Raw genomic sequence first — 22,414 nt, forward strand, 5'->3', positions numbered from 1 at the left:
GCATAGGGCGAGAGCAGGGAAGTGGCCCCGTGCCTGGGGGCACCTCAGTGGCACCCAGTGGCCACGGTCTGCTTGCCTGGGGGGACACAGCCCGTCCCACCAGGGTGGCTATGGTGTAGGGGAATATTCCCCATCCTCGACTGAGATGAATTTTTTTGGAGAGCAAACATCCTTTGCATCCCCATCCTCAGGATTTGTGTCTGCCTTTGGCATCCTCGGTCACAGGGGTGCGTTATTCTGGGGCCCAAGAAGAGGAAACAGCTTGAAATACTTTAATTTTCTACAGGAATTAAAAATCCTAAGTGCTACGAATTTCCTTTACCAAGTAGCAGGACGCCCAAGCGCACAAAGAACATCCAGTTCGGCACCAAGGGACAACCGGGGAAATAAGGTATTCCAGGAAAACAATAATTCTCCAGTCTTCTGGAGGAGTGTTTCAGGTGGCTGAAAGGAAAGAAGAAACACACAGGCCTGCAAAAGCATAGGAAAGCCAAAGGGGCATCAGCTCTGCCTGAAGCGGGATGCTCAAAGAGAGGTGACAGAAGACCAGCCAGCTCATCCCAGACCAGCCAGAGCCGGGTGGTGAGCACCAGACCTCCTGGCGTGCAGTGGACTCTGCAGGAGAGGGGACCCCTGGTCAGTCCCGATCACCGAGGCTCGCAGCGGTCAGACTGGGAGAAGTCAAGGGAGGGGTGGTCTGGATTGATGAGGAGCTTGGGGAGAACCAGAAGGGCTTTTTGAAAGCACGTGGCCACCAAGCTGCACCTCCTGTGTCCCAAGATGGACTGCTAACAGCCAGACGTTCTTGAAAGAGATGGGGACAGGAGGTGAATCCTGCCATAGAAAGGAGAAGAGCGCAACACAGAGCATTCACATGCTCCAAAGCTATTTAAAAGCCAAATGTAGCTCCCTAGTGAATGTTTCGTTTAACTAAGCAGCTTCTAAAGCACCGGGCAAACAGGTCACGTTGTCTCCTCCCAGCATCCACCTCCATGATGCTGCCCACCTTCCTTCCCCTTCGTGCTTTCACCCTCTTCAACTCCCAGCAGCTCTGCTCTTCCTCCCCACCGCTCCCTCTGCCCAAACCAAGCAGATGTGCAAAAGACTGAGTGAAGCAGGCAGGCACACACCAGTAGGAATGGGATTAGAGACCCGCCACCCCCTCCGGCATGCCTCGCTGTGGCTGGAGGGGCCATGCCGGGCAGGAGCAATGGCCGTGCTGCACATCACACATCCCCAGCAGTTCAGGAGGTGTCGTCTGAACCTCCACCAGCTTTCCAGCTGGGTAAACGTCAAGGAAAAAAATCAGGTCGACAGCCTTCCTTAAGAATATTTTCATCAAATCAGACTTTTCCCACCCCCACGCACACTGGAGCAGAAAGAGCGAGGGCCACCGGCAACCCGGTGCCACCTGTGACAGCCACCACGTCAGTCCCAGAGGGGACAGAGGATTTGCCAGCATCTCCCCAAAATGTTGCTCGGGAGCTGGGTTAGGCAGACAGGATGTGGGAAACCTGCCCAGCTTCAGATCTGCCGTGGCACAGAGTCCAAGACATGCCGTACCGCAGTGGTTTGTCTTTACTCTCCCCAACAAATGCAGAGAGAAGATGGACTTCAACCTTAGCCTCCATGCAAGCGCGTTTCCCTGGGTCTACTGAAGCCACCAAAGCCCCGCAGATCCCGATGGCCCCACCTTGCACTGGCCCTGGCTCCTTCCCTCTAACGAGCTTCTACTGGGGAAGGAGAGCAAAGCCCTGCTGCACATCCGTAATCCCCAAGAAGGGCTAACACAAAGTTACTGACCTCAAAAATTTACAGTCCCTATCACACGGGAGAGCAGAGGAGCTGATGGCAATGGCTGCTTCTGGATTTAAAAGGATCTAAACCCGTCACGGAGCGTGCACTCCGAACCCTCGCCCCCAGAGTTTGCACGCTGGACATGACAAAGGAGGTGGCAAGAGCAGCTGACGAGCCACCATGCTGGAACCCAACTCCTACCAACCCCTACCACCCCAGCTTGGTAAGAAAGGGAAACCAAGGGAAAGAAAGCAAACCGTCCGGCCTCACACTGCCATCAGCACGGCCACCGCCCTCAGCTGCTCTCAGTGATAAATACTGAAGGGAAAATATCATGCAATTCATCTAGGCGCTGAGCATGAACCAGGGTGGGTTCAGCACCGCATCTGTCTTATTATGAACCCTTCCAGCCATCCCGTCCTCTTCTGTAGTGTTTTTCTGTGTCCTTCTCATCTCCCGTGTTAAAGAGATGGAAAACGTGTGCATCACTGGTCCCCCTTCCCAAACCAAATGTGCAAATACAGGCTGAAAAACACCCAATTTCCAATCCTGGCAAACTTATAGCAGTAATTTATTTCCTGGCAGAGCTGTGATTTTTATAAGGGATACCACCGGGTTAAGGAGTCAAAGGCGTAACTGTACAAGCAAAAGCAAAAGCTCTTTATTTCTGTAAGGTCTTTTTTTTTTTTCCCCCCCCTCCTGAAATGACAGGGAGTAACACAGCTCTTGCCAGTTTAGCGGGGTATACATGAAGGCTTGGCTGAAAGCAACCTCATTAAACTGGCAGGGTCGTTAAGCACCAATCCAAACACGCAGTCCTCTGATCACCGCATGATGGCTGGGAACCAAAGGCAACTCGCAATTAAACCCATGACAATCAGGAAAAGTCCTTACAAACCCCCCCAGGCAGAATCCACCAACACCATCCCCACCCTCCCTTCTTTTTTTTTTTTATTTACTTACATAAGCAGCATGACAGATAACTTGGAGGAAATCAGATGCTTAATGATTAAGCGACACTTAGGCAGCACTCTGGAAGATAAATACGCCCTTTGGAAACCCTGCAACAAAACCAGAAGGTATAAACAGACAGTAACTAATTATTCTGATTAAATCTTGGAAGACCTGAAATACCCGACTGCAGCAGAACAAAGCCGGTGTGCGCTGGGGCTGCTCACAAAAATAAGTCACACCCTTTTTTAAAAGAATTCACCCAAATAAACCTAAGTGCTTCTATGTTGTTTTTGTTTGCGTGCGTGTTTCTTAAGGTCTAGGCTGACAGGAAACCTCCGCCATACCCCCGAGGGATCCCATCGCCTTCAGCTAAAATTAGACTTCAAGGAAAGTGGGTGAAGGCGGGTGTCTCCAACCTGTGCCGGCACGGCGAGGCTCCCGCTGTGGGCTTGAGGAGTGGTGCATCGGGGTTTTTCCTCCCCTCCCATCGAAACCAAAAAGAGAGGGTTTTTTGGATTAAAAGAAATTAAGGAAAATAAATAAATAAGGTGTGCTCCGAGGAAGAAGGGAGGGGACAGCAGGTCTACCCCGCTGCCGGGCTCAGAGGGACACGAGCAGGAACTGGGATGCAGGGAGGCGAGGGTGCAGCTGAGCTACGGGGATGGGACAGGATGGGATGTGATGCTCGACCCAGTGGTGAGAGGAACGAGCAAAGTCCATCAGCAGCTTGCCCACCATTATGGATGCAGAGTAAGGCAACTGATTTATCGTGGTCCACAACACCAGCGCCAGCAGCCTCCGTTACAGCACACGGCGTGCAGAGCAAGACAAGGGGATGTGCTCAGTAGACATTCCCCTGCTCTCCTTGCCTTGGAGGAAAACCATCGTTTTCCTCCTCCCCTTCTCTCTGCCCTCCCCCCACCACATTAAATGGCAGTGGAGCTCAGGGGAATATTTAATCTCAAACCTCAGTAATCAATCAGTTCACCCTCACGCATGAGAAAGAGTCACAGCAGTAAGCACCAAATCCCATTTCTACCCAGCAATACAATGTTTTAATTACGTACATAAAATTTCCCTTTTAACATAAATCCTGAACAGATCCAGGCAGCCCCCGGGTTGTGGGTGGGGAAGGACACGGTGCCGGGGAAGAACATGGGGACGGGGCGGGGGGGGAGAAAGGGAGGAGAAACCATCCTGGCAATTATTTAAAATGACAACTTTATACGGCTGCTCCAGTTTGCCACTGGCACGACGATGCTTTGACCTTGCGTTCGCTGTCCCAGAGGATGGGCAGCAGCGTGGTGAGCAGCAAGCCCACATCCAGCCCTGTCACCAGAAGATGCATCGGTTTTATCCCAACACGCCAGCAAGCATGTGGGAAAATGGGGACAGAAAACGCACGACGGACACACATGGAAAGGTTTGGGCCAGGCTATGATACAAATAACAGCAACTGGGCCTCACCACTGGTGCCGAGAGACTTACTCCAAAAACTGATCACATCAGAGGAAGCCTTTCTAGCTGGGTTTGAGCAAGTTTGGGATCGTTCCCTGTAAACACTTGTTTTTTTCCAAGTGCAAGCACGGCTGGACCAGCAGAACCATCACACAGCTGCCAGTGCAACAGGTAGGCAGCTGCAAGCCATATCCCTCCTTCGCCCAACCAGACCAGTTGCGGGGTAGGGAGAAAGGGAGGAGAAACCATCCTGGCAATTATTTAAAATGACAACTTTATACGGCTGCTCCAGTTTGCCACTGGCACGACGATGCTTTGACCTTGCGTTCGCTGTCCCAGACGATGGGCAGCAGCGTGGCGAGCAGCAAGCCCACATCCAGCCCTGTCACCAGAAGATGCATCGGTTTTATCCGAGTGGCATAGCTCACAGTCAGCTATGTTAAAAATATATATATTTTTTTAAATATAAACACATGCACAGACGTTTCTCATATGTAAGAACAAAAGAGGGGACACCCCGCTGAAACCCCGTGTGCAGCTCAACTGCTCTCTGAAGTGATGAAGGAAATGAGAAGCAGAGACCAGGCACACACCCGCTTGCTGTGGCGTGGTTTGGCTCTGGAAAGATTTCTGGATTTCCCAGCATGAGCTCTGACCTCCAAGAGCTGCAAAACCAGTCTCAGAGCCCCTCTGGAGGAGAAGCAGAGGGGTCCCTGGGTGCGCAGCTGGGCAAGCGGAGCGGGATGGAGTGCCAGGCTCTGGGTGCCCAGGGGGACAGCTGACTCCAGTCCATGCCCCATCAGCTCAGAGGTCCCCAAAACACCCATTGTGCCCAAGAACAAGTCAGAAACCACCTCCCGCACACAACAACAGCCTTGCACCCCTCAGCACAAACAAAACACCCCAAAACCATGGCGTGGGGCAGAAAGCAAGGTCCTCTCCCAGGGGCTGAACCCACCCATGACTACCACTCCAGACCCACCAGATCATGGTCCTTGGACAAAGCAAGGGAAACAAGCTGGGGAGTGGGGATCTTGAGGTTATCTTTGACATCTCGGTGTGTAGCAGGGTTTTTGAGCCCTCTTTTTTCAGGCAGATCCCATGGCAGGCTTCTTCAACGCACGTGCATCTGTTTCAAAAGATGCGTGCTCCTTAACTCGCAAAAGCAGTTTTTCGAAGAGGAGGTGGCACTGTGCAACAGGAATTTTTCAATTCCTCTCAACAGGAAACATCATGCAGAGATCTGCAAGGGAAACCTACCTGTAACCGAGATTTCCGCACCATGGTCCCCTTCCAAAGGCCAGTGGTCCCTCCCCTCTAATTTTTGGCTTCAGTTTCCCTAAGACCTGTAACATCAGGAATTGCTTGGCACAAGGGACAAATTCCTTAAGCTCCACACGCATACCTAGAGAAACTATTACACTTACACCCTTCCCTAACCTCTTCAATCCACATTGGGAGATGCACAATTAAGACAGACCGGGCACAATCAGCCTCCTGCAGGATTCCTGGATGATCCAGCCATATCCCCACCCTCTCCCAAAGAGCAGGACTTCACAGTGCAATTCAGGACAGAGATACTCAGTGTAGTATCTAGAGCAAATTAAACCTCCCAGGCACAGCAGCAAGCATGGATTTATTGATTCATGGAAAATGTCCTTATAAATTACTTCATTCAGATCAACGGGACAAGACAAAATGAGGGCTATCCTCAGCAGTAAGAAGCTGCAGCGCTATCATTTCAGTCCCATACTCCAGAAGAAACCACTCTTTTGGAGCAGACACTTCTAATAGGGCTTCATGGGGCTGGTGGAGGACAATACAGAGGCCAGCCTGGATCTGTGCTCTGCCTCACCTCGTCCCCACCTCTCTGCCCCACGGCAGGCAGACCTGATGGATGACTTTTGCAAGCAAGTAGGTAAAAATGCTGCTTGACATCTGCTTTGCATCCACAGAAGCTCCATCCACACCTGTTTGTTGGCTTGTGTAGGGCTGCAGCTGCCATGCAGGGTGGGATGGAGGGTCTGGATGCAGAGGCTGCTGCTGCCGATGGCATCCCATCGGTCGCTCATCCGAACAGGGCTTCCTGCCGTGGGGCAGGGGAGGTGGGGACCTGGTGAGACGTGGCACAGATCCACACTGACCTCTTCTGCATCGTCCTCCTCCAGCCTCGTGAAGCTCCATTAGAAGCGTCTGCTCTGAAAGAGTGATTTCTCCTGGAGTGTGGAACTCCCAAGCACTGCAGCCTGTTAATCTTATCCACTTCTCTTGATACCGAGGGCTGAACGCACTTCTGTCAAGCTCAAGCTCCCTCTTGGAGCTGCCAGTGGTCTGGACCTAGGATGTCGAGATGGGGCTGAGGCCATTTTCTGCAAGTGTTTGTCCTAGTGCTTAAACGCAGCTCAAAAAAATAAATATATGGATGTACCTGTGCCTTGTTCTGGATAGCACACTTCCAGCTTTGACTTCCAGACGCAGGCTCTTTGCTAGACTGAAGAGCTGCTGGATGCCCACCACTGCCGCCCTGACAAAGCGATACATGCTTACATTTTTTAGCTTCTTGATGAAAAGGCAAGAGGAGCGCTCACGTTCCCCCCCAGCATGAAGCATTTCCCCAGCTTTTATGCACGTGTGGCATTTCCCCACACCCTCATCAGTCAAACCAGTCCTGTCAAACACCGATGGCAGGGCCAGGCGCTGCCCTTCCACCGTGGGCTCAGCAGCAGCCCTGCTCCCAAACTGCCTTTGGCAGGAACGGTCGCAGCTGATCACAGCTCAAACCGCTTTCCACGGCTCCAAATCACCTCCTGGGATTACTTCCCAGCATCCCCATCTTCAGATCATCTCCTAGTTTTTAAAATCCGCACCAATTTGAGACCTACTTTAAAAAACATCAGCGAAGACAGTGAGTCACATTGGATGCCTCCAGGATGGTACCTGAGGAGGTCTTCTAGGAATGCCTCCAACTCATGCGAACTCCCCCGCTGGTAACATTAAAACTACAATTATCTCTGCAGATTAATAAAGGGTACCACATCTCTGGCAGCAATCTGAGGGAGGGACTCCCAGCAGCGATGAGCTCAAGTTATCAGGGCGTGCAGGCACACACAGCTGTGTTTGCGGTCCCCATCGCTCACAGTCACCCATGCCCCACCACGCTGCCTCACCCGTTCCCCAAAACACACCCCATCCCCCCAGCACCGATTAGTATTTTGATAAACAAATGTGTCTCGTCACATCTATTCACTCAACTCGCCATCGGGGAGCTGCTGTTCCCGTGCACACTAGCTTTGCAGAATAAAACGCTAACGGGTTTCGCATCCCCGGTGTGACACTGTCCCTTGCCTCTTCCCAGCCCCAGGGCATGGCTCCCGGCTCTGCAGTGTCCTTCTGGCTCAGGGACTGGGAACTGCCACCCTGGATGGACCACCCGCCCCCACCCTGCTATTTGGGGGTGGTGAGGAGAAAACTGCTCCTTTAGGTGGTGAGAATTTTTAAAAAAAATAAATCAATGGATTTGTATCACTGCAGCAGCCCGGGATGCTTGCAATTATCACCTTGCAGCAGATGGGCTGTGCACAGCACCAGGGAGCATCCAACATGAGTGCAGGTGATCGAAATGGGCTCACAGCTCTTGGGGACACAATAAATAACACCACAGAGCCCAGAAGGCTGCAAGCCCTGTCAGCCCTTCCCAGCCCGGGCGAGAGGGAGAGCGAGCTGGCACGTGTGCTTTGTGTAGGTCCCTGGCTGCCGGGTCCAAGTGCTTGCTGGTTGCACCGTCTCAGAAATCACCCTCATCGTGAATCTCTCTGAGGCCAGGCACAGCAGCGTTCGGGAACTATCGCCCTCCGCTGCAGTCCTAAACCAAGCTCTGTGCTCTCGCCGTGGCACGGCTGGTACCCAGACAAGGTGGGTGAGCCCGTGAGCATCCCTGAGCACCGGGCACTTCCCTTCAGCTGCTGCCCGTGCACACCAGAAGCAATACAGAACAGGCACAGATATACCTTTAAAGTCAGTGCAACGCAGGAATATGCGGCCAGCAAATATCCAGTTCTTCGCTCACTGGAAATCATTTAAAATGGCAAAGAGGAAAGGCAGAGCATGGGGCTGGAGACAACGCCAGCAAATGCTGCGGGGATGAAGGGGCAGAGGGCTGAGGATGTGCCACCACCCGCCACGGTTTTCACCCTCGCCAGGGGACCCTCTTCCCACTGTACTGTCGGTGCTGCTCTGCTCCCGGACACTGGGAAAGCACAAACCACCCTGCCCTCGGAAAGCGGATCTCTGCTCTTCTCAACTAACAAACTCAAGCATCGCCACAGAAGCCAAGGAGTTGATCTTTCAAGGGTAAAGCTGATTCCCCCTGCCTTTTATCTAAAATTTGCCTTCCCTCTCCATCTGTAAGCCAAATCAGGGATAAAGTGGCTCATTCTTTTAGGTACCATGATGATATATATACACACACACTTTTTTTTTTTAAAATTAAAGGGAAACTCATTCACTTAAACACTTCAATCAGCTTAATTATCCCTCTCCAGGAGTTTTTTTTTTTTTTAAATAACAGAAGCAATCAGTCATCCCAGGGAGAGCAAACACCCATTTCCCCCGGAAGCCCCCCACCTCCAGCCATGGCCACAGCCATCCGGGCTCCTCCCGGCACACTGGGGCGGAGGAGCGGGAGAGCGCGGTGGGCCAGCACGGCACACCACGCTGCCAGCGCACAGGCAGATAAGGGGGTTAAATCCAGCTGCTCAAGGATAAGCTGGTCACATACTGCAGAGAAGCAAATGGTGAATAGCGGCTTGCCAGCCTACAGCAAATACCCGCACAAGTCACTTGCATGACTGTCAATGGGTATTTAACTCGGAAGTTGCCGATACTGGAGACCCTGAAGTCACATTTTGTTAAAGCTCTCCTGATGAACCGCTTTCTTGGCTATTTTGAAGCCTGCAATAGAGAAGGCTGAAAAGAGAAAGCGACTCTTGGCTTTGAGGCTGGCACCCTGGAAAAGATGCAGCAGCGCTTTTTACCTGTTGTGACTTTTTGGTCTTTCGAGGACTCTCATGGGGCCAAACACAGAAGAATCTGAGATGCTGTCACACAGGACAAACCTCAGGAGATAAAGCAACCAGAGACCCACCCAGCAGCTCAGCAGAGCACCAACACAGACCAGGGTGCAAACAGGCAGCCCCCAACACGCACACAGCCACAACTTGCCGATCTTAATCCCAGGCACATAAATTCCCAGGTGGCACCTTTGGGCTAATACAATAGATTTCCCCACTGGCATTTAATTTCCCTTTTGCCTTCCAAGACTAAAACTTCTTCCGATTGCTGCTCAAGTTGACCAACAGCTTTTTATTCCTTTGCATCCAGAAATACTGAACTGCTGCCTCTGGCAATTCTGCAAAGATGGAGAGGGTCCTTTTCTCTGTCCTGAAGCCACTAGCCATGCCCAGGTAGCTGCAGCACAGCCACTAAACTTTAAAACCTGTCAGAAGATGGAAAGCTTATGGCTATACTGCAAGACCTAGTGCTTCCAAAATCTGCATTGCCTGAAAACCCAGAGCTAGAGATCTCCACGCAGCTGCGTATCGAGCATCCTGCACCTCGGCTGTGGTCCAGATAGAGGTTAGCAGGAGAGAGCAAGGAGGGTCTTGGCCATGGGATGCCCCATCCCACTCTCCTCGCAGCTCCGTTCGCAGGCAGCCAGCTGCGTCCCGCGTTAGCACGTTTTGCATAATCAAAATTGGAGTTAGCCTCTGTAACCACAACTCAAAGGGTATATTTAACTCAACTAGAAGACAAAGGAGATTGGGTCCACCGCAGATTAAATTAGCTGAGCCTGCTTACGCCAGGAGCTCCCGTTTGCCATTGACCACGCCTCACATGGATTTATTCCTCCTAGCTCTGCAATTGCTACGTCCTTGCACACGTGCAACATCGTGATCCCACCACCAACACCCCATAACCCACCACCAGCAGAGCCTGCGGAGCTGGGGCGGCAGCAGTCGGGTGGCAACCAGGAGGGCTGGGATGGGGAAAAACAGGATCCTTTCCAACAAAGGGAACACAGTTCGCCTGCTGTTTTCTTTCCCTCCTTCCCTTGAGATCACTCTCCCCACTGTTTGGCCACAACAGAGAAGCCAGGCATTCAGGGAAGAAGATATCAGGCTGTGCACTACTTGTCTGTAGTTCCTTTACAAATAAAGGTGACCATAACAAATGTTTGCACCCTAAAAGAAATCCCAGTGCCCTTCCCCCACCTACACCTCCCAAAGCAGAGCACAAATCCAGCTGCTCTGCAATCTTATCTTGACACAGAAACAGTCTGGGACAGAGATATAAGGGTTCCCTGAAGGCACGGTTTATTAAAGGCATCTTTCTTTAGTCAGATCTCTTCAAAAAATGCCGCACTGAAGCACTGTTCCCGGACCAGTTTTCATCACAGCGGCAGCAACCACCACCCAGGCACGGTCCCCCAGCCCAGTGATGCAACATGGCCCCCTGAAAAGCTGCAGGGTTTTCCCAGGCTGAAAAGCAACCGAGGTCCAGGGGGATAAGCCCAGGCCAAGGCACTTTGGGGGACCCACAGCAGAGAGTCACCAGGAGCTCCAGAACGCGCCCTGCTCTCATCCCAGGGATGTTACAGGGATGGAGACCGGTACATTAATGAAGTCCACAGGATGTTCCCTATTTATCCGGCAGCTCTGCCTCCGCCCCGCGCCGGGCACACTACCACGGAGGTTTGCACACTAGCAGCCAAATATACCTAATCCCAGATTTCAAGAACTAGAGCTACAAAACCACTGCACAAAGAGGCAGTGGTTTGCATGCATCCCGGGGAACCTCTCTGCAACCAACGCCTCTCTATTTATCCAACATGTGATCTTTACACGTTCAGCTATTTTCATCCCACTCCGCTATTAACGGATGCAAAAGGCAGTTGGGTAAGGCATCCGACAAAAATCTCATTTAGAGATCAAGACAAGCTTAATTGGTTTCTAGCCAGACCTGCACAAAGATGGGTTACTCCACAAATACAGTTGCTAATCTGCCCATTATACTCCCTAAGCTCCCACTGACAAAGAAAAGGAAAATAAAGAAAAGATGCACAAAGGAACGCAGTATTTTGAGCATGTTACTTCCAGCGAGTAACACATCAGAAGCGATGAATTCTGCAAGAACAAGGGCTTTGCTTTTCTTTGAAGGAAAAGGATAACCAAGTGGCAAACAAAATAACAACAAAAAGACCTAACGTAGATCAAATCTGCATTTTCCACAGGCAATCCTCATCCATTTCAGGTTCCTGAAGAGCATTTCCAGCAGCTATTGTTTCTGCAGGCAGAAGCAGAGGAAAAGCTTATGCAGCTGAGGAGACGTCATGTCACAAGTGATGGAGTAGAAAGGATGGAGAACCTCGTGATTAAAAAGCACAAGACTGAAACCCTGGAGAGCTGAATTCACTTCCTAACTCAGCTGTAAAAAAAAAAAATTAAAAATCGCGAGTTTCGTGTGTGATCACATCCTAGATGATTTATACAAAAACCTGGTGTTGAAAAGCGAGGGAGGGGGAGGAAGCAGGAGGAGGAAGGGGAAGACTCGGTCCTGTGGGCTTTTAATAGGCTTGGGGTTAGACCAGCACAGGCAAGCTGCTAACATCCATCTGCACTGGGCACTGCATGACCTGGAGCCTGTCCTGAGGAGCTGGGACCACGGGCACTTCGGCAGCCGAAGCCCAGGCGCTGTGAACCGAACCAGCCGTACCCCAACAGTCGAGCAGGCTCCTCGTTGCGGTGCGGGCACAAGCAACAGTGCTGAGAAAGCACCGAGCATCCCACAAGCGCAGGTAAGAGACCGCCCTGCTCCTCTGCCCAGATGTGTGGCACGGGCTCGCCAACACCATATCCCCAACAGCAGCATCCTGCAAGCTTTCATAACGCGAAACTCTGAACAGAAACGAAACCACGTGCAAAATGGAAATGTTAGTGATAATTTCCCCTCTTGGAGCTACGCAAGAATTTAGAAGCAAGAATATAAAGCTGTCCTCCAAATGCAGATATTATAAATTAGACAGCAACACAATCACAGCGCTGCAGAGACAGCTGCAGCAGCAGCACAGGTAGAGAGGCGATGAAAGGCATGTTTGGTTACAACCTTCTCCCCTTGTGCAACAGCCCAGGACTCCCAGCTTGGGTGTAGGAGGTCTGTTTATTTTCCTGCATCCGAGCCTATTCTGCTCAGCGGGAAGCGCTGCACCCAAGGGAGAGCAGAGCTGCAGATCCTCCGGCAGGACAGAGCTGAAAGCAAGGCCAGCACCGGAAAGGACGGCGGTCATGTGTTTTGGACCTTTACAGCAACATCCCTCAAGCTCCAGAGCATCTTTGCAAGAGCCTTTTGCAGCAGGTGGGTTCGCTATAGGGCAGAGAGCCAGAGAGGTGTTTTTCCAAGACCTTCTTCAATCATGACGGGTGCTTGCAAATGCAAGGCTTGGTGCAAGTAAAGGGCAGCCTGGACCCTGGCCTTGGACAAGGGCTGCCAGGCATGGAGATATGGGGCTGGTGCCATCCCAAAAAACTGCTGTGGGAACCCCAGAGTGAAAAGAATCCAACTTCTACTTTCAGCACCGAGAGATGCTGTAATTAGCAGCACTGAGTACAGCCCAGAGGCTGAGTACAGACATCCCCGTGATGTTCGCTGACAAGGCAACTGTTGGATGTGTTTTGTTTGGCTTTTTCCACCCCCTAGAAAAACGAGCACCCATTTATCACAGGTCTTTCTCCCCCCTCCCTGTGTTGCCCAAAGAGTCGATTTCCCAGAGCAAGAACATGCATCTCAGGACGCACTGTAACAGCCCATGGCCACAGCTGGAGCTCAGCTCTTGGCATCCCCAGGGATGGGTTCCTCCTTAATTGCTCCAACACCCCGTGGCATACCGGGGACGCCAGACCCCAAAGACACAGTCTCACCCCTGACTCCCACCAAAATGAAAGACATAGTCCAAAACATGAGGCAAAGGGAAGAAAATGTGGACATAAGGCAATTGAGCAATCATCGCCACTGTCTCGCACGTCTCACCTAGTTCAGCCTCATCCCCTGTGCAAAGCCAACAGAGGTTCCTCTGATGCAACTACAAGCGGTCCTTTGGAAATCCATCCACTGAGTATTTTGAGGTTAAAGTCCGTCTTTACTCTCTTTTTCTCATGCTGAAAGCTGTCACGCTATAGGATGGCTTGAAAAGTCAGGGAGATACTGTATTTTATGGACGTAAGGAAAGTCCTGGCATGCTAACTAAGGGAACGGCACAATTTCATGACTACATAACCCAAATTGCAGCCCACTGTACATCACTGCAGTTTGAACACAACTATGACCACTGCTGCATCACTTAAGAAATGGCAAATTTTGTTGAACCCGGTGAATGGAAGAGCAGCATTTAATACAAAAGTAAATGTGAGAAAACAATGAGCATGACTCATTTCCAGCTCCATACCCAAACGCAAACTGACTGTAGGGATTACAATATTTAGCATGCTCCAAAAGTCTTCCTCGACACCTTTTTGCTCCGTGTGATGGGCAGAGATATCTCATGGCTCCAGAGCCACCAGCTATTTCACAAGCAATTTGCCAGGCAGCACTCTCCACAGAAGATAAAAGGAGATGGAGTTTGTAAATGGATCAGAGTTGTCCCCAAAAAGCCTCTAGCCTCTTTGCAGCATGCCTCCAAAATGCCAGTGTGAGGAGGCAGCACATGGGCTGAGGTCTCAAAACCAACCTCTCGTACCCAGAGAGCTTTGGTAAGCAAATGGCTTACGTAAAATATCTGTCAGGATAGCCGTTTGAAGCGCCGGCTCTTGTCAACAAGGTTGCTCCAGAGGCACCGGGGATTAAGCGCAGTTCAAACAGTCCTTGGCGTGACTTACCGGAGCGCCCAGGAACAGATTTGCAAGTTCAGCTTTTCTCCTGCCTGATGCTTGCCTGGCACTGTCGGGCAACACCCAAGCTCCTGACAGCCTTAACCCTGCCGACTCCTGCACATGGAAGGTGAGAAACAGGGATGGGAGAAGCCCCGTGCTTGACCAGAGGACCTGACAGCAGAAGAACACCAAAGGCGGCATCACCACGGGACTGCTCTCTCTTCTCCCTTGCAGCTGGAGGAGCTCCAACACCAGGGTGTCCACGAGCAAGCTGGGCGAGTGTCCCTCGGCAGAGGAACGGCAGCCAAAAGTTATGCATGGGATATGCAAGGAGAACAGTGCCAAGCAAAACAGGGCAGCTGAAAATCACCATGCATCCAAAAGGCTTAACCTGATATTAAGGCAGAGAGCAGCCTCTCTTCCCTGCACTGGGCACACAGCCGCAGCCAAGACACTCCTAGCGCCTTGGGGGCAGAGGGGAGAAAACCTCAGCAAATGAGGCGTCCTTGCATGAGATATCTGTGAAAGCCGGGCACGGTGAGGTTATCCACCTTCCCAGCCACATCTCCCCCGTTCTCAGCTCTGGCGAGAAAGTGCTGCGGTTTCCAGGAGCAGCAATGTGACAGAATGGGAGCGCGAAGGGTGCCTGGCAGCCACGGGAGAGAAAGCTTTACACAAACAGATTTACAGTCGCTTACATCCACACAAGCATCCTTGAAGGAAACAGCTGCACCGGACCTCAGCTACCTCAGACTCTCCAGAGTGGCACGCAAGACTTCACAGCTCCTCTACACACTGTTCACTTAGAAGATGCGGAGTGAGGCCAAGCAAGGAACAGGCACCCAGAAAAAAAAAAAAAAATCTCATGACTAGGTGAAAGTCAGATGGACGTACAGCTCCAGAGAGCTGCCTCAGAAAGGTCTGCACAAAATACACACTCAGGAGCAGCAGCGGGGCAGACCCACCGCAGCTTAAGCTAAATGTCATGCAACACAACTGAGCCAGAAAACATCCTGGCTGTGCTGCCTCCACGGCTGTGCCATAGCAAGCAATTCATCTTGCTTGTCTGGGGGGAGGGAAACGGTCTCCGGACTGTCCCTCCATCCTTCTCCCTGCTGGAGCTGGGAGCAAGATCTGCTGCTAGCAGAGGTTGCCCATAACAGGCACCGAGCTACCAGGACATCACCTGAGCAGCATAAACCACTGTGGGTCTTTCCACCGCCCTGACCTGCTGCACTCTCCATCTTACACCCCAGACCTGAGCGACGGCAGGTCCCACCCCAGAATGATGCCCCTCTGCATCCCCCATTCTTACACTCCAGTTTTCTTTGATTTTTAGGACAAGTGCCATCCTCTCCTCCCGGCCCTCCTGGCCCAAAGTTGGCTGGGTGCAAAGCACAGCCCCAGCTCCCCTGCCCTGCAGCCTCGGGGTACAGGTGGTTTTGTTCCTGTGCAAAAATGGTGTGTGCACTTTCCTGCTTGTTGATAGTCTACCCTCAAATGCTCAACTCTAAACCCTCTGAGGATGCCCTGCTTGCTAGAAGGACCTCCATCGGGAAGGCAAGCTGATCCTCACTCCTGCGAAGCATCGAAGGAACCAACACCCTGCAGAGCCTTCCCCAAAAGCTGCCAAGCTCTGTAGCTAAGTTTTGCATATTGGTACAGAGCCCAGCTGCTGCTGTTTCATGCAAAACCCCCCCAAGTCAGCCTCTGAATGGCACAATTTTGAATTGCCTTCCTCCTGCCATAGTGCCCCGGGGCAGGATCTGCCAGCAGTCCAGCCATTCGCCACAGGGAGATGGGCATGAAAGCCCCATGTGAAAGAAGAGGAGCAGGGAGCAACAAACACCTGGAGATCCTACTGCAAACACCTGGAGATCCTACTGCAAACACCTGGAGATCCTACTGCATTTTCCTCTGCTCTCCTGAGGATGGGCACAGGTCAGATTAATTCATTGGGTTCTTCCCTTCTCTTTATCTCACCAGTGTCTGGCTGCTGCCAGGTTACTTTGAGCTTTGGCGCGGGTGCTTTCCACCCTGGGCCCATGCAAGAAGGGATGAGGAGCCTCAGTGCAAAACTCCTGGCAACAGCCCAAATCCAGAAACTGGGAATTGGGTCACTGGGTTCTGAAAACCATCCCTTCAGGAGGGGTGGTAAAAGCAGCAGCAGTCCCCTTCGCCACTGAAGCCAGAGCCGGACACTTCTGCTGCTCCTCCACCACACCCTCCACACGTTATTTCATTTACCCTCTCGTAAAAACACTCGCACATTGACGGAGCAGCCTGGAGAGGGACAGCCCTGACTTCCAGGCGGTGAAGCTGCATGCACAGGGAAGGCATGATTCAGGTAAGCAGCACGTAGCTATGCAATGCTCACCCAGAGGAATGCAGAAGGCGAAACATGAAGCCACTTGTCTGGCAAGGTGAATAACCCTTCAATCATCTGCCAGGCCCTGCAAGCGCTGGGGAGCTCAGCGCTCGGGGTTGAGAAAGACAAGGATACCTCCAACCAGCAACGTACCACCTCTTACTAACTGCACTGCGGACGCGCTGCTGTATTTCCTCAGTGCCAAGTCCAGAAGAGTTCAGCGAGAGAGCTCCAAAACAGCGTAAAAGAAAAATCCAATCAGCAGCAAAGCAACCCGCATGTCCTCCGGGAAGAGATGAGGCGTGAAGAGCAACCCAGCTCCGGTGGTTTGACATGTTAGTGCCAGTCAGCGCCGCTGTGATGATGGGCTGGCGCGTGCCGCGGTGGGTGGGAACATGCCCGTCCACCAATGCCACCCCTCCAGTGGGTCAAGGCAATGTTTTGAGCACAAAGATGCTCAAGGCAACTCAGTCCACAAGGAGTAATATATTGAGTCATGATAATAATGACTCACCAGTGATTGCCACTAGGGTGGGCCACCCCATCCATTTGGCTGATTTTAGGAAGAGGCCAGGAGCGACCTCCTCGCCCAGGTGCTCCAAGCAGTACAAGCCTCTTTCATTTAGTAAATTCACAACAAACTCCCCAAAAGGGCTGCGGTGAAGACAGGAGGGCACACCAACAGGACAGGATGATTGGAGATTCATGCGGAGCACAGAGGTTGCTCCAGACCTGGGCGCAGCGTGGGATGGGACGCCCTTGGGAATGACCCCACCCAACTTCTCCATGAGGAAAACACAGACCAGATGTTCAGACAACTTCACACATTAATTTGATGAATCTGCTATAATTCAGGTGGCTGGTGCTCAGGCCACACCAATCATGAAACAAAGTACTGTCAGCTCAGATCCTGAAACTCTCCAGTCAACTAACCACGTCTCCATGGTGTGCCAGGCCGCTTCTCTCATCTCCACCTCCTTTGGTTTTCTTCTCAGCGGCCACAAAGATTCGAAAGCTTTATGACTCACTGAGCTGAGATTTTCTACGCTAGCCCAGAACTCCTGGTTCTTCAGTGTATTCCAAAACATTACGACACGCCACGAGGACAGGAGATACCAAGTGCAAATGATCTCCTGAGAGGACAGGAGGGTAAGAAGGCACCAGCACAGCTTTCCTCCCAACCCAGCTCAGGTTGAAGAAGCAGCGGGGGGGAAGAAGAATCAAAGGCAAACAGCAAATCACAACCAGCATTTTGTAAGGGGCTGAGGACCCTCTACTTTTTGCATGAAATAAAAAGTTGGAAATAGGTCATTAAGGGTGAGGGAGCTAACGTAATATGCAGAAAAGCTTCTGCTGGCATATTTAACTTCTTTCCAACCCTTTACTAGTTGTTTCTCTCATCTCCTAGTATGGTAAGCACACAGAATAAGTAAATCTATATGGCTTAGCATCTAGATTAACCAACACAGAAGTCAGGATCAGACATACAGTATTTCTTCCCCAATTTACAGCCCTTTGTTCAGATCACCTCTTTTTTCAGCACAGCACTGACATCTGTTGTGGTGCAGGAGTGAAAAGTACACATATGATTATCTTAAAAGTGTGGGGGGGGATCAATATGGACATGATTTGAATTTTACAGCATTCGGCTGCCACGACTTGCAAATAAACAGCTGTCCCAGCAGGTCCATGCAAGCTTAACAGCACAGAAGTAAAACGCAAGATTTTTCTTCCCCTTTTAAGAGTTTTACTTATATTAAAAAAGTGTAGTTTTGCTTAAAAATTGCAGGCTGAAGAACCATAGTTAGGTCACAGTCAATTCCAGCAGAACAAGCGCATCCTGCTTCACACGGCCTCACCAGTCACTCCATGGCAGTGGCAGCTTTCTGAAGCCAAGTTAAGATATTTAATTACCAGCATCAAGTCAGAAACCAAAGCGTCCAACAAAATCCTCATTTGTGAGAGAAGCCTGCAGAAATCTCGTTGAGCAGGCTTTGGCAATCTCCAAAGCTGACAGCTGGATGCCCTGGCTTATCGACTGCTAGAGCACGCACAAAAAAAAGCCCTGAATATTTGCAGTGCCGAGCAAGCCTTCAAGGCAGCCCTGCCAGCCTCTTAAAAAGGCTCATATAAATAGGCAAGCTTCATTTATTAATACTTCTGAGATAAAAGTGTCTGTGTAGGAGCGGCTCAGTGCATATCTGTGCGGCAGGAGGATGGGCAGAAGACAACCACCCGCTCTGGGTGGTGCATCTATCAGCATCCCCAGCCAGTTTTTAACCAGTTCAGGTTATAAACACAGCAGGTAAATTTGCTACCTGTGCATGTGGTAGGCTGCCATAAGCGCATCAGCCAAAGACCTTCAGGCAGCAAGCCAGGGCCGATGGTCGAAGCACGCAAACTGCAAAGCAGGAGCATGAAGCGAGAGGGGACGCGCTCCTGGCCAGCTGGTAAACACTATTTTGCAAGGAGCCCAGCTGCCCAACAGCTCCGTGCCTCCCCTGTGCTGGGTTCCTCAGCCGTGGCAATGACAGCGCGGGAGAAGAGGGGGAAGAAACCAAAACAAAAGACAGAAGCAAAGGGAGATAAACATGACCCAGTTAGACTGGCTGTCCCCAGCTCCTGCCCATCCTCAGCGGGAGGGCTCGTCTGGGAGCAGAGGAGCTGGCCCATCACGGCCATCCCTTTCCTGCTCCCTCCCGCACCCCTGCTGCAAACAAAGGGTCAGATAAGGAGCCAGCTCAGGTCAAGACCGGTTTGACTCCGTTTCGAGCCCAGGGGAGCGGATTCGGCACTGATTTTACACCTCACCCATCCTGTTTGCCTCCCCGGGGCGGAGGCCGGGACGGAGGCCGGGACACAGAGCAGCGTGCGCGCCTGGCTGGCTGGACCCAAAAACCCCGGGGCTGTGGCAGGGGCACCACCGGCAGAGCCACACGCCAGCCGAGAGCCGGCCAGAGCCAGGAAGCATCAGTGTTTCCTGCTGTCCCGGTGTCACACGTCGGGCGGCTGGAGATCGTGGACTTCGGCTTTTGCTTCCTGCTCCTGACAGAGCAGGGGCAGGTCCCGGCGTACGGCCACGGGGAGAGCAAGGCGAGGCACTCATTAATCAAGGAACAGCAAGGTGGATGCCCGTCCCGCGGGGCTCAGGGGGCAACGCACGTGCCCCCCAGTGCCCACAGAAAAAGGTCCGGACACTGCAGGACCCATTTACTCCTGGTGGGACCAAAAGAAGGGCAGGCAAGGAACGCCGATGGCTTTGGCATACGTTGTTTTCAGCGAAGGAGGATAACGAGGTTGTACTGCCATTCACCACGGTGGCCTTAATACACGCCACCACTCAATTTTGTATGCAGTATCAGAATCTAACTCTAGAGAGGGAGGGGAGGAAAAAAGAAAAAAAAAAAAAAAAAGAAAAAGCCTTGTTCTGCCATCCCTCTTGGTGCAGACAGGAGAAGCCAGCTGGTTGTACAATGCTGAGTGTCCGCAGTGCTCAGGAATGGCCGAAACCACTGGGGCAGCCCATGCCCCACGATCTCCCACCCACCTCTGATTTCCGTGGGGAGCTCCTTGCCCCCGGTTTGGCAGCACGTGGCCCCATCAGTTCAAGTGGCTTTCGTCAGGAGAATTATCATCCATTTTTGCCTTAAATTAACCTTGATCACTTAAAGATGCAGAAAGCCTGTTTCACACAGGCGCTGATGCATGGGGCAGCACGGCTGCCCGCAAGCGGTGCAGACCCCAAGGATGAAACCCCACTGTTAATATTGATGACTTTGTGCCAAGCGAGTCAAGATCGGGCAGGATCCGACCGCAGCGATCGCATGCCAATAGTGGCAGGTGCCAACCCCCAATGCTCACACCCAGCAAGGGCATCGTCCTCCCTCCATGCAGGCCCCCTGACCTGAATCTCCCCAAATTTCCAGCCCGCTGCAGCCAGCGACAGACCCGACCTCCCCATCTGGCAGCTCTCCGGCTGGTGCCCAAGCTGCAAACCCACTCATCCTCCACTGCTGACACAGGCGTAGTCCGACACCGAGACATGCCAAAATCCTACTCCCAGCCCTGCTCCCACATCAGAGCATCCAGCTGGACCAGAGCGTGCCTGCAGCAAGGTGCTTTACACCCGTGCTGGTGGCACATACAGACAATTAGGCGGCCCCAAATTGCTGCGCCTGGTGGGGAGGCATGGGGAAGCTTGGGGGGGGACAGAGACCCCCAAAACCTGCTTTGCTCAGCCGGGGGAACCCCATCCCTGGGGCTCTGCGGGTAAGCAGGGGTTCACATCCCGCCCCTGCGGGGCCCAAGCCCGGTTTGGGAGCTGCCGCAGGGGTGGGAGCCGCCGTGCCAGCAGGAGCCGGGGACGAAGCAGCCCTCGGAGGCGTTGCCATGGAGAAGGCAGCGCAGCAGCATCCCGCATCCCACGCCCGCGGGTGGGCGCCCCCTGCCCGGCGTCCACTGGGGCGGGCACCGCCCGGGCACGGCGGCGGGGCCCCGCTCCCCTCCCCGCGCCCCGCTCCCCTCCTCGCCGCCCAGGCCACACCGGGCTGGGCACGCCAGGCCCCGCCGGACTGCACACCCGGGATGCCGGGGGGGGGACGGGACACACGACGGACGGTGGGCGCCGCGGGGCCCCGGCGCTCCCCACCCGAGGGGACAAACCCCACGGAGCGCCCCGGGGTGAGGTGGGGCGCGGGCTCGATTCCCGCCCTCCCCACCGGCGGGGGAAAGGCAGTCCCCGAGCGGAGAGAAGCCCTGGCCCCCCCCGCCGCGCCGCCGGCGCACCCGACCCCCCCGGCACGGCCAGCGCCCCCGCGGCACGGGAGAAAGGCAAGCCCCCGCCCCCCGCCAAAACACACCCAGCCGAAAGGGAAGGGGACGGGAGGAGAGGCGAGCGGCGGCGGAGCCGCTGCCCGGGCGCGGAGCACTCACCCGCGGGCGCGGACCGCCGTACCTGCCGGCGCGGCGCTGCGCTGCGCGGCGCGGAGCCCGCCCGGCCCCTGCCCACAATGGGCCGCGGCCGCCCCGCCCCGCCCGCACGGCCCGGCCCCGCCCCGCCCCGCGCGCTGACGTCACCCCCCGCCGCCACGCCCCCTCCCGCCGCCGGCGCCGGAAGTTGCGGGGAAGCGGGGCCGGGCCGTGCGGGAGCGGGGCCGTGTCCCGGTGAGGGGCCGCCGCCTCGGGCCACGGCCCAGCGCGGAGCGGAGGCCCGGCGCGGGTCTGCCGCCGTCGCTTGTGCTGCAGAGGAACCCCAGGCCGTCTCCGGGAGGCGGGCTGGGAGCGGGGCGGGGAGGGCCCGGCGCCCACCCAGGGAAGCCGCGAAGATGCAGTTTCGTCTGAGTGGCGGGGTGGGTGATCGCGGACACGCGGGATCAGCGTCCCGGCTGCCTGACAAAGTTCTCCCGAGGCTACAACGTTCTCCGCTTGTCAGCTCGGATTTAAGACATCGGTTTTCCGCGGGTTCCCATTTCACGTAAATCGGAGCAGCCATCTGATATCTGGCGGGATTTCCACGTGCACTGGAATAACCTCGTGGCGTGAGATAAGGCTGTGGGCTTCATGCAGAAGTAGTTGTTGCTTTTGGTGCAAATCAAAACTCCAGATCGAATTAATAGCGTGTAACATTTTAGCTTAAGTAAACATTTTTTTTCTGGATAAGAGGTCAAGCTATTTATATCTTGTATTAATTTTTTTCTCAGCAGAACTGTATAGGAAGGTCTGAAACGCTGGAAGGGATTTACAGGGATTGTTTTTCATATGGAGCCTGCACAAATTGATACGGAGACAAAGGAAGGGCCAATGATGGGAAAGTAAAGAAAGAGCGTCCTTAGGGGAATTGATACCAAAGCGTGGAACAAAATGTAACGTGAGAACCGGGATAGGTTATACACAGCCATCCGGACTCCTAGGTGGCCTT

General features: G+C 53.2%; 1 protein-coding gene across 1 annotated transcript in view; it reads right to left on the reverse strand.

Moving 5' to 3' along the window:
- DAAM1 (dishevelled associated activator of morphogenesis 1) overlaps window positions 1–21,518 on the reverse strand; it is a 97,901-nt gene extending 76,383 nt beyond the window's left edge. Inside the window, exons 1-2 of the mRNA XM_072865690.1 lie at window positions 21,430–21,518; window positions 2,761–2,858 (exon numbers count right to left, since the gene is read on the reverse strand). The gene's annotated coding sequence lies outside the window, so the exon portion shown is untranslated. The remainder of the gene's footprint in view (window positions 1–2,760; window positions 2,859–21,429) is intronic.
- Between the last annotated feature and the right edge of the window lie 896 nt (window positions 21,519–22,414).

This window comes from Ciconia boyciana, chromosome 6 (assembly GCF_034638445.1).
Source record: "Ciconia boyciana chromosome 6, ASM3463844v1, whole genome shotgun sequence".
NCBI classification, from domain to species: domain Eukaryota; kingdom Metazoa; phylum Chordata; class Aves; order Ciconiiformes; family Ciconiidae; genus Ciconia; species Ciconia boyciana.